The following is a 14135-nucleotide window of genomic DNA, read 5'->3' as shown; positions in this document are numbered from 1 at the left end:
ATGTGAAGGATATTCAGGATTTTTGGCATCTGAAAGGAAGAAGATGAGAAAGAATGGCTTGGCGCATCCTTTCCCCAACCTTCTACAGGGCCTAAACAAGATCGTTCAGCACTGGGCAAGGCCTGCTCCCTTGACATGTCGCCAAGTTCTAATCTTCACCCCTTCCACCCTGTCTGAGCCCTGGCTCATGTCTGGTGGTGAGTTTGTTCTTGGCATTCACATGCGCGCGCACACACACACACACACACACACGCACACACACAGACTCATATCATGGTATCTTCTCCTTTCACAGTGCCTTCTGCTTCCAGCCTGCTCTTTAGGGTCCAGTTACCTTCACTGAACTTTGCATCTGGGGGGTTCGGCCTCCCACACAGGCACCTGATCTCATCCATCTTGGACTCCACGTTCATGGTCTTGGCTGGAACCAGGAGAAAAGGGGAGGCACATTTATGGTAACTGAACCTCCGGCCCCAGATATTGCTAAAGGAGGACCCAAGTGAAGGCAGTGAAGGCCACGGTGAAGCCCAAGACCAGGACCATCTCCTCAAAGCAGGCAGCCATCAGCTCTGCCTTGAGAAAGGCTGCCATGAGCCGGCCCAGGGCATCCAGGGAAGACGTGTGCAGAGACCAAAACCAGAAAGGATGACTGAGGCTGGGCATCACACGGAGATGTACCAGAGTGCAGGGCATGCTGTGGTGGGATCCCACCTGAGAGGTGGGCTGAGAAGAGCCAGTGGGGACCTGTATGTGCAGAGCAGCCACTGTGCGAACCGTTTGGAGGGCTGAAAGATGAGCCTGGGTCAGGGGGAATCAAGCCTCAGAGCACATTGCAGAGAGCAGACCCTTCAGGAGCCCAATGGACATGACCTCAGCACCTGCTTTAGACGAAGGAAACTTCCTCTTCCCTCTGGGGAAGAAGCTTCCCACTTGGAAGCAAGTAACTTCCCCAGGTGCCGACCGGAAAGACACCCCACAGGCCCTGGCCAGAGAGCAAGTCTGGCACAGCTGCAATGGGAAAGGTGTGCATGGGAAGGGCATGGAGCAAGGCGCAATTAGGTGGGATTTACCTTGGCTGACACATCGATGCACATGGAAACAGAAATAGAGTCAATGAGCCGGGATATGGGGAAGGGCTGGGAACTGGACATCCAGGACAACCCATTCCTCGGGGGGTCTTTAGAAAGAGACTGGCCATCTCAGGAAGCCCCAGCTCAGAGAAGCTGGAGGCACCTGGCCGTTCTCTGCCCCTGCACACGCCAAGCTCCCGTCTGCCAGCTGCCTCTGTAGAGCAGCAGGACATTTGCCATGATATGTCCCTCCATGCAGGCCAGCGGCTGCTTCTTGGGGGCACACAGGGAGATCCTGCTGGAGATTCGCATCACAGCGGTGACTTGTGCTCACCAGTTTCCTCTGCTGGACTTTCTGCATCACTGGAGAAGACCTGAGACATCAGCCTGATGTCCCCGGACACGTCACCATCTCCCAGGCTGGGGCTCTCGGACAGGAAAGGGCAGAGCCTCTATCATGCTCATCACTGGGGGTCTTACCACCAACTTAAGGGGTTTGGGATCAGGCATCTACTGGTGTAGAAGTGAAAGCGAGGCGGAAGAAAAACCAGCAACGAATCCCTGGATTATTTACCTTCCCATGTTTGGAAGTTGCAGACTGTTGGACTTTGCTCAAGGTAGCAGCAAACTCTTTGACCGTGTCCAAGGCCAGGTGGAAGTGACTCTTGGCAGAGCAGGAGACGACAGAAATCATTCCCTGCAATGTAGAAGAAACGGTGAGTCAGGTCTAGCCAAAACATTTAGTCGTGGCAAGCTACACCACCCAGGCAAGACATTGCCTGAGGGAGACAGCAGCAAAAAGAAAATGAGGAAGGTCTGGAGCAGGGCAAGGAGAACCCCTTTTCCCCAGGAACATGCAGGGGATACTCAGGAAAGCGGGGAGAGATGAGGAAACCTCACTTGTGTCTCAGACAGCTCCAAAAGTTTTGTCTCCTTGAGATATTTCAGCATCTGTCCTTGGACATAGGTGGGATGTTGATGAGCTGCAAGCGCTGCCCCAAAAGCTTTGTAGAGGAAATGCTGATAGAGAAGAGGCCGAGAACAAGCTGCGGTAACAGCCCAACCTGTCAGGAGACCATGATTGACCCCACTGCACTGGGATCGCTGCCAGTGATGGGGAAAGGGAAAGGGAACCCACCCAGGTGCATGAGCACAGGGATGGGAACACACCTTCTCCCTGGACAGACTGGGAGAGCTGCCCCACTGCTGGCTCAGCTCCCGGCTCAGCCCCACGGTCCGGGCCTGGCTCTTGATGGGCTCCAGCGACACTTGCAGGAACTAGGGTGAAATGGGAGATGGAGCAAACGCTCCCTGGCCCTTTGTCAGGGCCTTTTTCTCATTCAAATGTCCCAGGAGACTGTTGGGGAAGAAGTGTCCCTAACAACAGTCTGTGTCCCCACCCAACCGCAAGTTTCCCCCCGCTACTTTGTCTGCTCCCTCTTTTTCCCCCATCTGCCTGATGCATCCCACCATGGCGCTGTGTCTTAAGCAGAAGGCGCTTCCACTCTGCAGAGTCCAGGGAGCCGGACACACATTTTGTCCTCAATGACCAATATTTCCTGCCAAATTGGGGCCCTAGGTCCAGGCTCAGCTCTCCAAACCAATGGGGCTGCACCTGTATCCAGGAGCACTAGGAGCAGCAGGAACATCTGGGAGAGCCAGTCCTGGTTGTCCCCTCAGATGCCATCCCAGCAAGGATGTGGAGGTGCTGCAAAGACCTGGTGTCCAAGGGGCTGTGAAGGGCCCCATCAGTCCCCTCATGGATGGATTGATCTTGAGGGATCGCTGCCCCCAGCACCTGAGTTTGCAATTTGCAACTTGCCCCTGCGTTTGCGATTTACAATATGCCACTGCATTTGCAATTTGCAGCTTGCACCTGTGTTTGCATTCTGCAATTTCCAGATGTGTTTGCATTTTACAATTTCCAGCTGTGTTTGCGATTTGCAGTTTGCACCTCAAGCCACCTGGTAAGGAGGAAAACCCAGCATTTCTGGCTGATGGCCGCCCCTGTTGCCCTTGTTGCTTCTTGAAGGGCAACAAGGCAGCTCCTCATGGCACCCCGCAGTTCCCTGACACCTCACGGCACCCGCCCTGACTCCATGCCTGGTGGGACACCTCACCTCAGTCACCCTGAAGATGCCCAACCACCAGTTCTGGGGCACAGCAGAGCATGGGAAATCCAAAGTCAACCCTGAGAATGGGTGTTTGCACCAAGAAGGGGTCAAACACTGCAACTTGGGGGCTCCATCCTCGGAGACATTTGAATCTCGAACGGGCCAGCCCCCAACCTCCCACATGGTGGGGAGATGTATGCATATTTTTCTTCATATTGGGTAAAAAAAAGGCTGCAAAAACTCTCTTCTACCTCAATATTATGCAGCAGGCAGGAAGAATGAAGAATTTTTAATGTTTTTCTCCCTAGTGAATGAGAATCTCCAAATTCACTTGAACTTTTCGCTTTCTGCCTTGGAGGGAAACTCCCAAATTGGGCTTTCGACCAGTATGGGACCAGCCCCTTTCGGTTATTCCCCTAAAAATACATCTAACAATGTCAAAAGAGCGACTTTCCCGAATTCCTTTGCTTTTCTAAAAAGCTTCAAGCAAACCCAGGAACCAGCAACTCCCATTTATGGCTATTTATATACATATTTAATCTTTATCCCTTATAAATTTGAATACATGAATATAGAAGTAAATATCTGAATATATATTATGCATATAGTGTCATAAATAGACACATTACATATCATGCTGTTTTTTCATATAAATAAATGCAGTATATATTTATACATATTTCACAGAATCACAGAATCACAGAATCACAGAATGGTTGAGGTTGGAAGGGACCTCTGGAGATCATCTAGTCCAACCCCCCTGCTCAAGCAGCGTCACCTAGAGCACATTGCACAGGATTGCATCCAGGCAGCTTTTGAATATCTCCAGAGAAGGAGACTCCACAACCTTCTTGGGCAAACTGTGCCAGTGCTCTGTCACCCTCACAGTGAAGAAGTTTTTCCTCATGTTCAGATGGAACTGTGTGTGTTTCAGTTTGTGCCCATTACCTCGCGTCCTGTTGCTGGGCATCACTGAAAAGAGTCTGGCTCCATCCTCTTGACACCCTCCCTTAAGATTCTTGTACACATTGATAAGATCTCCTCTCAGCCTTCTCTTCTCTAGGCTAAACAGGCCCAGCTCTCTCAGCCTTTCCTCATAAGAGAGATGCTCCAGTCCCCTAATCACCTTTGTAGCCCTTCGCTGGACTTGCTCCAGTAGTGCCACATCCCTCTTGTACTGGGGAGCCCAGAACTGGACACACTACTCCAGATGTGGCCTCACCAGGGCTGAGTAGAGGGCAAGGATCACCTCCGTCCACCTGCTGGCAACACTCTTCCTAATGCACCCCAGGACACCATTGGCCTTCTTGGCCACAAGGGCACATTGCTGCCTCATGCTTAACTTGGTGTCCACCAGCACTCCCAGGTCCTTCTCCGCAGAGCTGCTTTCCAGCAGGTCAACCCCCAACCTGTCCTGGTGCATGGGGTTATTCCTCCCCAGGTGCAGGACCCTGCACTTGCCTTTGTTGAACTTCATGAGGTTCCTCTCCGCCCACCTCTCCAGCCTGTCCAGGTCCCTCTTAATGGCAGCACAACTCTCTGGTATATTGGCCACTCCTCCCAGTTTTGTATCATCAGCAAACTTGCTGAGGGTGCACTCTGTGCCTTCATCCAGGTCATTGATGACTAAACTGAACAACACTGGACCCAGTACTGACCCCTGGGGGACACCGCTAGCTACAGGCCTCCAACTAGACTCTGCGCCACTGATCACAACCCTCTGAGCTCTGCCATTCAGCCAGTTCTCAATCCACCTCACTGGCCACTCATCTAACCCACACTTCCTGAGCTTCCCTATGAGGATGTTATGGGAGACAGTGTCGAAAGCCTTGCTGAAGTCAAGGGAGACAACATTCACTGCTCTCCCCTCATCTACCCAGCCAGTCATTCCAGTATAGAAGTCTTTCAGATTGGTTCAGCATGATTTCCCCTTGGTGAAGCCATGCTGACTACTCCTGATCACCTTCTTCTCCTCCACATGCTTGGACATGGCCTCCAGGATGAGCTGCTGCACCAGCTTTCCAGGGATGGAGGTGAGGCTGACTGGCCTGTAGCTTCCTGGGTCCTCCTTCTTGCCCTTTTTGAAGACTGGGGTGACATTGGCTTTCTTCCAGTCCTAAGGCACCTCTCCTGTTCTCCATGACCTTTCAAAGATGATGGAGAGTAGCTTAGCAATAACGTCTGCCAGCTCCCTCAGCACTCATGGGTGCATCCCATCGGGGCCCATGGATTTGTGGGTATCAAGTTTGCTTAAATGATCTCTAACCCGATCCTCCTCCACCAAGGGAAAGTCTTCCTTTCTCCAGACTTTCTCTCTTGCCTCCAGGATCTGGGATTCCTGAGGGCTGGCCTGAACAGTAAAGACTGAAGCAAAGAAGGCATTCAGTAACTCTGCCTTCTCTGCATCCTTCGTCACCAGGGCACCCGCCCCATTCAGCAGTGGGCCCACATTTTCCCTAGTCTTCCTCTTGCTACTGATGTATTTGAAGAAGCCCTTCTTGTTGTCCTTGACATCTCTTGCCAGATTTAATTCCAAAAGGGCCTTAGCCTTCCTCGTCGCATCCCTGCATACTCTGACAATGTTCCTATATTCCTCCCAAGTGTCGCAGTCCGCGGGAGTAGCGGGAAAGAATCATACGCAGTCACAGAATGCAGATTCAATTCCAACTTTATTCAGCAATGTGCCCATCTTATATGTGTTTGTGCAGTCATGGCATGCAGGCACGCGGCACCTTGGCCACTTTGATCGGTTAGCGCTACACTTTGATCGGTTAATGGTTAGCTGCTATGAAGCACGCGGCGTTCGCTACACTTTGATCGGTTGGCTGCTATGAAGCACGCGGCGTTCGCTACACTTTGATCGGTGGCCCTTAAGGAGCAACCTTTATAATTCTTCATACAGATTGTTATTCTGAAGCACTGCAAGAACCCCAACACCTCCCCCTCTTTTTTCAAATAATAGATCAACCATTCTTTGCACCCGAGCTAGAATGCACTGCAATATGCACGGCCCACAAATCAATAGGAGCATAACCACGACACCTATGGTAATCAGCTGTTTCAGTCCCGCCGCCAGCCAGGGCCCGATCCCCAGCCCCCGAAGCCATGCGTCAATCCCAAGGCCATTCTCCTGCTTTAGTTCATGTAGCCCATTCTGAATATTTCTTATACACTCATGGATTGATTGCGAATGGTCTGTGAGGTTTAGACAGCACATTCCTTCAAACCCTTCACACCCATGACCGTGAGCTAAGAGTAAGAAGTCTATGGCGGCTCTATTCTGTAGCACCGCGTGATTTACGCTCAGCACATCCTAGGACATCTCATCTAATACTCGCGATGTGATATTTAACTCGTTTTTGGTCCAGCAGGCCAGCTGCTCCGCCAATTTCATTGCCGTAAGCCCAGCGGCTCCCGGCAGTAGCGTGGCGGTCACCAACTGCCGAAATTCCGACCAAAAAATGGGGTCGCCAACATCGCTACATGCCAGCTCATGCACGCTCCTTTTAGCCCGCCTGCTAGTCAAGTTCTGCAGCTGAGTGAGGTTGGGGTGGAACAGACTTAATCTCCCTAAGTAGCATGGGCCTCCTCACAGGATGCGTGGTACGCCGTTCCAGGCCCTATTCCCGCATATCAGGAATATACCAGGCGGCAGCGCCTTTGCTGTTGTGTGGTTTGTTGCGTTGCAGCCCGTATACAACTGGTTGTATACGTCATTGCTACTTAAGGCGGAATTCAAGGTTGCCCATTCTGATGAAGGCTCATTGAGCATCTCCTCTGGGGGAAGGAAGCCGACATACCCGCCCGTATCATTTTCTGAGGTGCTGGCGGCCATACAGCCGAAGAGATCCAGCTCCTCAGGGTCTGAGCTTAGGGTTTGTTTCAGGGCCAGGATAATGCGACACTGCCACCCCCCATCGCGTTGCCGCTCGTTTAACCCTGAGGTCGTTATCGTCTTGTTAACGGCTGTGAAGTTCAGGGTTGTCTCGTTATTAACATATGCTTTGAATTCCTCCGCCCTCCAGGTGGGGACACCGATTAAACATGTCCTGAAAGGGTCACCCACCTTGCCCATAGACAGGCAGAACGATGTCTGGCCGGTCCTGTTCGCGATCGTAAGCCAGACATTTTCTCTCGGGCTGTTAAAAGTTTGCATTGCTAAGCTTAAGCGGCTCAAGCTGATTATGCTGCTTATAAGCGTGACTAGTACCGCCCTTCCACCGACACCCCCAATATCCTTTCGTCTGCTTCCAGCCATTGTGAGTCCTTGGGTTGCGGTGCGTTGCTTTCGACGATCAGCCACTCTCAACCGCGGTGTTTTCCTTCTTGAGCCAGGGCTGCACCCACTTTGCAGGTATCCACTCCGGGCCGGTATCTGTAACAACACAAGCATACCCTCGACCCCAAGTCAACAGTTCTACAGGCCCCTGCCATGAGTTGGTTTGTGGTACCCATCGGGACACAAGCGTTCCTGGGGGTTTTGTTGTTAGCGCGTGTCGCACCCCCGGGCTAGCCGTTTCCCCCTGGTCTGTTTCGACCAGGCTGCGCCAATTTAGCACATAACAGCTTTTTGCTACGATGTCATGGACGGGGAGGGTTACCTCCCCCTCCTTTTTCAAAATAGCAAAAAGGCGTTTTAAATCCTGATGTCAGCGTTCCACTATGGCTTGGCCAGTGGAATTGTAGGGGACCCCCGTGGAATGCGTAATGTCCCAAGCCTGCATAAACGCAGCGCACGCTGCGCTCGTATAGGCGGGCCCGTTATCGGTCTTTATCTGAGCCGGCTTCCCTAATGCGGCAAAGGCCTGCATCCAATGTAGGCGGCAGGCAGTGAATCGCGTGGAAGTTGTGGCAGTGGCCCAAGTCATCTTGCTGAACGTATCGACTGACACATGCACAAAGCGCAGTCGCCCGAAGGCAGGGACCTCTGTGACGTCGGTCTGCCATATCTGGCGAGGCTCCAGCCCGCGTGGGTTTGTCCCTGTTTCTTGCAGCGGGGGAATACGTGCACAATCAGGGCATGCGGCCACTATGGCCCTGCTTTCTGTTCTGGAGATGCGAAATTCTTTCTGCAGGGATCTGGCAGACTGATGAAAGAACGCATGGGATTGCTGCGCCAGTTGTATCTTAGATTTTTCTTCACCGGCGGCCGAGACTTGGGCATCTATCTGTTGATTACCCTCCGCCATGACCCCAGGTAGTCCCGAATGACTGCGGATATGCGTGCACCAGAGTGCCTGAGTGCAAGAGTTCAAATGGCCACTTGCCTGAGTCAGCAATGCCTGAATGTTGGGATTGGTAGTTTGTCCAATAAGAGCAGAGTCCAATCTTTGTAATACCCCCGCCACATACAAGGAGTCAACTATGAGGTTGATAGGCTCTTTGGCAAAGTCTTTTAATGTGAGCACAGCCGCCATGAGTTCTAAAACTTGCACGGAGTGCTCGGCTGCGCCTTGAACGATTTTTCGGGCCCATTCCCCTCGTACGTCCACATACTTGTATCCATATTTCTTTGTCCGACCGCTAGCATCCGTAAAAATGGACTTCACGTCTCGGAGGGGGCTGTCTGCCATTACCTTCCTTTCCTTGAGCATCAGCTGCGTGTGTAGTAGGGGGTGCTTCGGATAGTGGTTGTCAAGGGGAACCCCGCACGTCGCCAGGGCAAACGAAACGCTCTGTTGGGCCCATTCGGATACGAGAGCCAGGGAGGCGAGCGGCAAGACGATCCGTGATGGTTCTCTCCCTGATATGGTGCGGACACGCTGCCTCGTTTTCAGCAGCAATTCCCCCACCGCGTCCTTCCTGGGCATGACTACCATGCGCAGTCGGACCGGCGAAAACACCCACTCCAGGATTGTGAACTGATTCTTCTCGTTGGTCTGCCCAATTATGCCCACCACCTCCTGGCGTTTGTTGTAGCAGGCTATTTCAATAGGCTTGGTGGGGTCATATGGGTAGGCTTGTGCATTTCCTAACTTCCTTTCAATGTTGGCCATAGTCTCTTGTGCTTGAGGGGATAGAGTTCTTAGGTCTCCGGGGCTTTTACTGTCCTTAAGCAGATTCACTAGGGGCTGAATCTTTTCGTTTGTTATCCCGCAATAGGTACGGATCCATTGAATATCTCCTAGCAGCTTCTGCACGTCGTTCACTGTTGACACCTCCCGTTTGATTGAGGTTTTCATTGGATAAACTCAAGCATTGGTCACAACCATGCCGAGGTAGTTCCACGGCGCATGCCGCTGGACCTTTTCCGGGGCAATGGTAAGACCCCAGGTTCGGAGTTGTTGGTTCAGCTCCTGCTGACTCTCTTCCCGCAAAGGGGCTTCCGTTGTGACTAGTATATCGTCCATGTAATGGTACACAATCGCCTCTGGATGCTTCCTCCTCCAGGGTTCCAGGGCCCGGTCCACATACCATTGGCATATCGTGGGGGAGTTCTTCATACCTTGGGGCAGAACCACCCACTGATAACGCCTCGAAGGGCCAGAGCGATTTATTGTCGGCACCGTGAAGGCAAAACGTTTCGAGTCCTCCGGATGTAGGGGGATACTAAAGAAACAGTCTTTTAGGTCAATCACCAGCAGACTCCATTCCCGCGAGAGCATAACAGGCAATGGCAGTCCTGGCTGCAAAGCTCCCATGTCTTCCATTGTTGCGTTTACGGCTCTTAGATCATGCAGCAGTCTCCATTTTCCTGACTTTTTTTGTATGGTAAAGATGGGTGTATTCCACGGGCTCATTGAGGGTTGAATATGCCCCAACTGCAGCTGTTCTTCTACCAATTTGTTAATTTCTTTTAGCTTCTCCTCTTGCAGCAGCCACTGCTCGACCCAAACCGGCTCATCACTTTTCCATGTGATTTTCAGCGTGGGCGGAGAAGTTTCGGCAGCGGCCACTACTAAAAAGGGCACGAGAGAACCAGTCCCCACTGGGACAGAAGGTCTCGGCCTAAGATCCAGAGTGGGGTATTCATCACGTATGGTTTTATCATGCCTAGATGGCCTTCCTCATCGCAAATCTCCACGAACCCCGCACTCCTCATGGTGGAGGCCGAGCCGCCAATTCCTTGCACTGCAGTGGAGCTGTCCACTAGCGTCCATGCGGCTGGCCAGGCGCTGCGGGGTATTATAGTGACATCTGAGCCCGTGTCCATCATCATTTCGGCCTTTATGTGGACGGCCCTGTCTCCTAGGGAGGTGATAGTGACCTTTTGAGTAGGTCTGGTTGAGGATACAGTAGTTGAGAACAGGACTAGGGGGGTCCCTGTCGACCCAAATCCTCTCTGGCGGACCTCCCTTCCAGCGAGAGGGACCGCAGACCTGAAAGGGATGAGTTGGGCAATCTTGCTCTTCGCAGGGATTGTAACCGGGGGGCAGAAAACCTTTATCATAATTTTTATGGGTCCACGGTGGTCGGCGTCAACGCACCCAGGGAGTACAAAAATGCCTTGTCTGGAGGCGGACGATCTTCCTATCAGCAGAGCGGACAACCCTGCTCCCAAAGGGCCGTGAACGTCCGAATCCACTAAATGAACCTGCTCATCGGTGATGGTTATTGGTTCTGCCAGGGCCAGATCGACTCCTGTGCTTCCTCTTGTGGCTGCGTGGCGTTCGAAGAGGCAACCATGGGATACTTCTTCGCCGCGTCCCAGGCGCGGCTGCTCCGGTTTCCCGGCAGCTGAGTGCCGTCCTTTTTAAACTTTGATCGGCATTCACTTGCCTTGTGTCCGAACTTGTCGCAACGCTGGCAAGCATTCCCCCCAGGATTGCCCTTCTGGCCGGCTGGGGTCGACCTTCTCTGTGGGCAATTCCTTTTCCAATGACCAGCTTGGCCGCAGGTGTAGCAGTTCTCTGTCCTGCGGCCACCCCCTCCTTGTAGAGGGGCCTGTCTTAGGGCCATAGCCAGCGCAGTAGCGTGGATTTTTGCCTTTTGTCTTTCTATTTCCATGGGCACTCGGGAGCAAATTTCTACCATTTTGAGCAATGACGCTCCCGGGGACAGTGTGGCGAGCAGTTTTCTACAGGTTGAATTGGCGTTCTGCGTGGCGATCTCCTTGACCATGATCGTCTTCATGTCCGGTGGTACGTTCGGGGCCGCGTCAACGGCTTCCTTAAGCTTGTCCACGAACTGCAAGAACGGTTGGTCTTCCGCCTGCCTTATTGACAGGTAAGGCGGGTTGGCCTTCCCTATTTGGGGCAGTGCGGCCAATGCCTCCAAGGCAGCGTTTTTTGACTGCATTAGAACTCGGGGATGCAGTGCTGCCTGTCGAGCGGGGTCCCTAAAGGCCCCGCTGCCCATCAGCATGTCCATGGACGCCGCACGCAACGGGTCATCCACCGGGAGATCCAGGTTAGACACCTGGCACTGCTCGAGTAACTCCTGCCATTTGTTCAGAAACCCTAGCAATGACGTTGGTCCCAGTATCAGCTCAGCAAGGGCGCAAATATCGCCCGGCACTAGGTTTTGATACTTCACCAGGGCCCTCAGCTGGGCTTGCACCTGGTGGTTGTTCACCCCGTACTGCATTACCAGTTGTTGTAGTTTTGTTACCACGTGCCAATCCAGGGGCTCCCACCTCGACTGACCTTGTCCCGTCGTGATCACCAGGGCCGAGATAGGGAAAAACTGCATGTCTCCAACCATCTCGGCGTTTTGAATTACCCCCCGCCATCTCTTTGCCATGTCAAATTCAGGGTCTCTAGGCGGTGGAGCATTCTCCGGTGCTTTCGGCGTACGGTCCATAATTTCACAGTACTCCTTCCACGTTAAAGGAGGCTTTCCCCAGGCTTGCAGGTGCTGTTCCGCTTGCTCAAGGGACCATGTCCCATTGAGCACATTGGAGACCACCCAGTCCCTCGGGGCGGCCCCCTGGTTCCCCTGGGGCTCGCCGCCTGGAGCCCCAGAGAACTGTTCCTCGACTGCCTTCAGCCTGTCCACAATGGCCTGATGCGCCTTCTTATTTGCCTCTTTCACGTGCCCCTTTTTTGATCCCCTATCTAGCCTTCTCATTTCTTCCAGCAACTCACTCATCTGCTTTGAATAACCGGCCAAGTCAGTGTTGCTCTCCCCAGGGAGTGGCACAGCAGCGGGATCCACCTCCATGGGCGGAGCAGACGGCTGAGGAGGCGTGGCCAAGGCATCAGCAACGTCCCCCTTTTTGTACGGTGGCAAGTCCTCATACCCTGTGCCAGTCCCCCAAGCCTCCTGCTCTATCTTAGAGAGGGGCACCGCAAATGGCGGGGAGGGCTCATCTATCAACGAGAACTCCTCCATGGATGGTGCTTCAGAGGCGGGCACCGCGTACGCCCCCTCCTCATCCTCATTCCCCGGCGAGGGTGCCGCCGCTGGGGTCTCCTCATGTAGCGCCCTCCGTATTGCGGCGACCGTCCGTGCTTCCCTGTGCAGCTGCTCGATCATGAGCCGCACCTCTCGATATGTTTTGGCCAGGTGCCTGGCCTCCTTTCCTCCGTTCTGGATTGACTCCCACAGTTCCTTTCCAATCTCCTTCCAGGCTTCTACACTGAAGACCTGGCTGGATTCCTGGAGCAAACCACGCCACCTTCCCCACCACAGCAAGTCCACTAATGCCTGGCGCTCCACCTTCCGTTCTGTTTTCGCAGCCGCTTGTAACAGTTTTTCTATCGTGGCCTTCTCTACCGCTGATACAGCGTTCCCCATACCGCCCGCCGCCTCACAAGGGCGCCTGACTCACCCATCAGATGGGATGCGTATACGACTTTCACTTTTTCTCTGTCTTTCTTCGGACGGCCAGGCTCGCAGTCTTCTCCCTGGGACGAGCCTGCCGGGCAGTTCCCACTCCCGTTGCTCGGACTCTTAACAAAGCTGGCTTCTTCTCCTTGGGATCACGTTGGGGTCACCAGATGTCGCGGTCCGCGGGAGTAGCGGGAAAGAATCATACGCAGTCACAGAATGCAGATTCAATTCCAACTTTATTCAGCAATGTGCCCATCTTATATATGTTTGTGCAGTCATGGCATGCAGGCACGCGGCACCTTGGCCACTTTGATCGGTTAGCGCTACACTTTGATCGGTTGGCTGCTATGAAGCACGCGGCGTTCGCTACACTTTGATCGGCAGCCCTTAAGGAGCAACCTTTATAATTCTTCATACAGATTGTTATTCTGAAGCACTGCAAGAGCCCCAACACCCAAGTGGCCTGTCCCCCTTTCCACTTTCTGTATACTTCCTTGTGGCGGATTGAATGCACGGACTCAGGAGGCTTTGCGTCCTGAAACCTTTATTGTTTGTTTCTGAGCATATTTAAAAAGTTAGCTGCTTCAGTGGTTTCACAGACACACTTTGCTAAGCCAATCATCATGCAGATTATGTCACAGGTAGCCAATCATTACACTGATCACGCACACAGCGATCATGCCTTGTACCTTGCTACTTGTTTAGAAAAGCTGTCTTGCCCTTAACCTTGGTTCCCACTGGCTTCTGCTAGTTTATCTGTACTTTCTCAGGATGTATCCTTCGCAGCTGCACCTATGTCCTTGGGTACATTTGTCTGAGGCTCCTGTTGCTTGCTACTTGCAACTTTCCACCAGTTTAACCCTGTCATGACCCTCCACACTTCCTTCTTCCAGTTCAGTTTTGCCAGGAGCTCCTTGCTCATCCATGCAGGTCTCCTACCTCCTGGGCTTGGCTTCCTTCTCATAGGGACGCACTGCTCTTGAGCCTGGAGGAAGTGATGCTTGAATATTAACCAGCTCTCTTGAACGCCCCTTCCTTCTAGGGCCCTAACCCATGGGATTCCTCCAAGCAGGTCCCTGAAGAGGCCAAAGTTTGCTCTCCTGAAGTCCAGGGGTGCGATCCTACTCGGCGCCCTGCCTCCTCCTCACAGGATCCTGAACTCCACCATCTCATGGTCGCTGCAGCCAAGGCTGCCCCCGACCTTCACATCTTCCACCAGTCCTTCTTTCTTTGTTAG

This window comes from Apteryx mantelli, chromosome 23 (assembly GCF_036417845.1).
Source record: "Apteryx mantelli isolate bAptMan1 chromosome 23, bAptMan1.hap1, whole genome shotgun sequence".
Taxonomy (NCBI): Eukaryota; Metazoa; Chordata; class Aves; order Apterygiformes; family Apterygidae; genus Apteryx; species Apteryx mantelli.
This window is presented reverse-complemented; position numbering follows the sequence as displayed.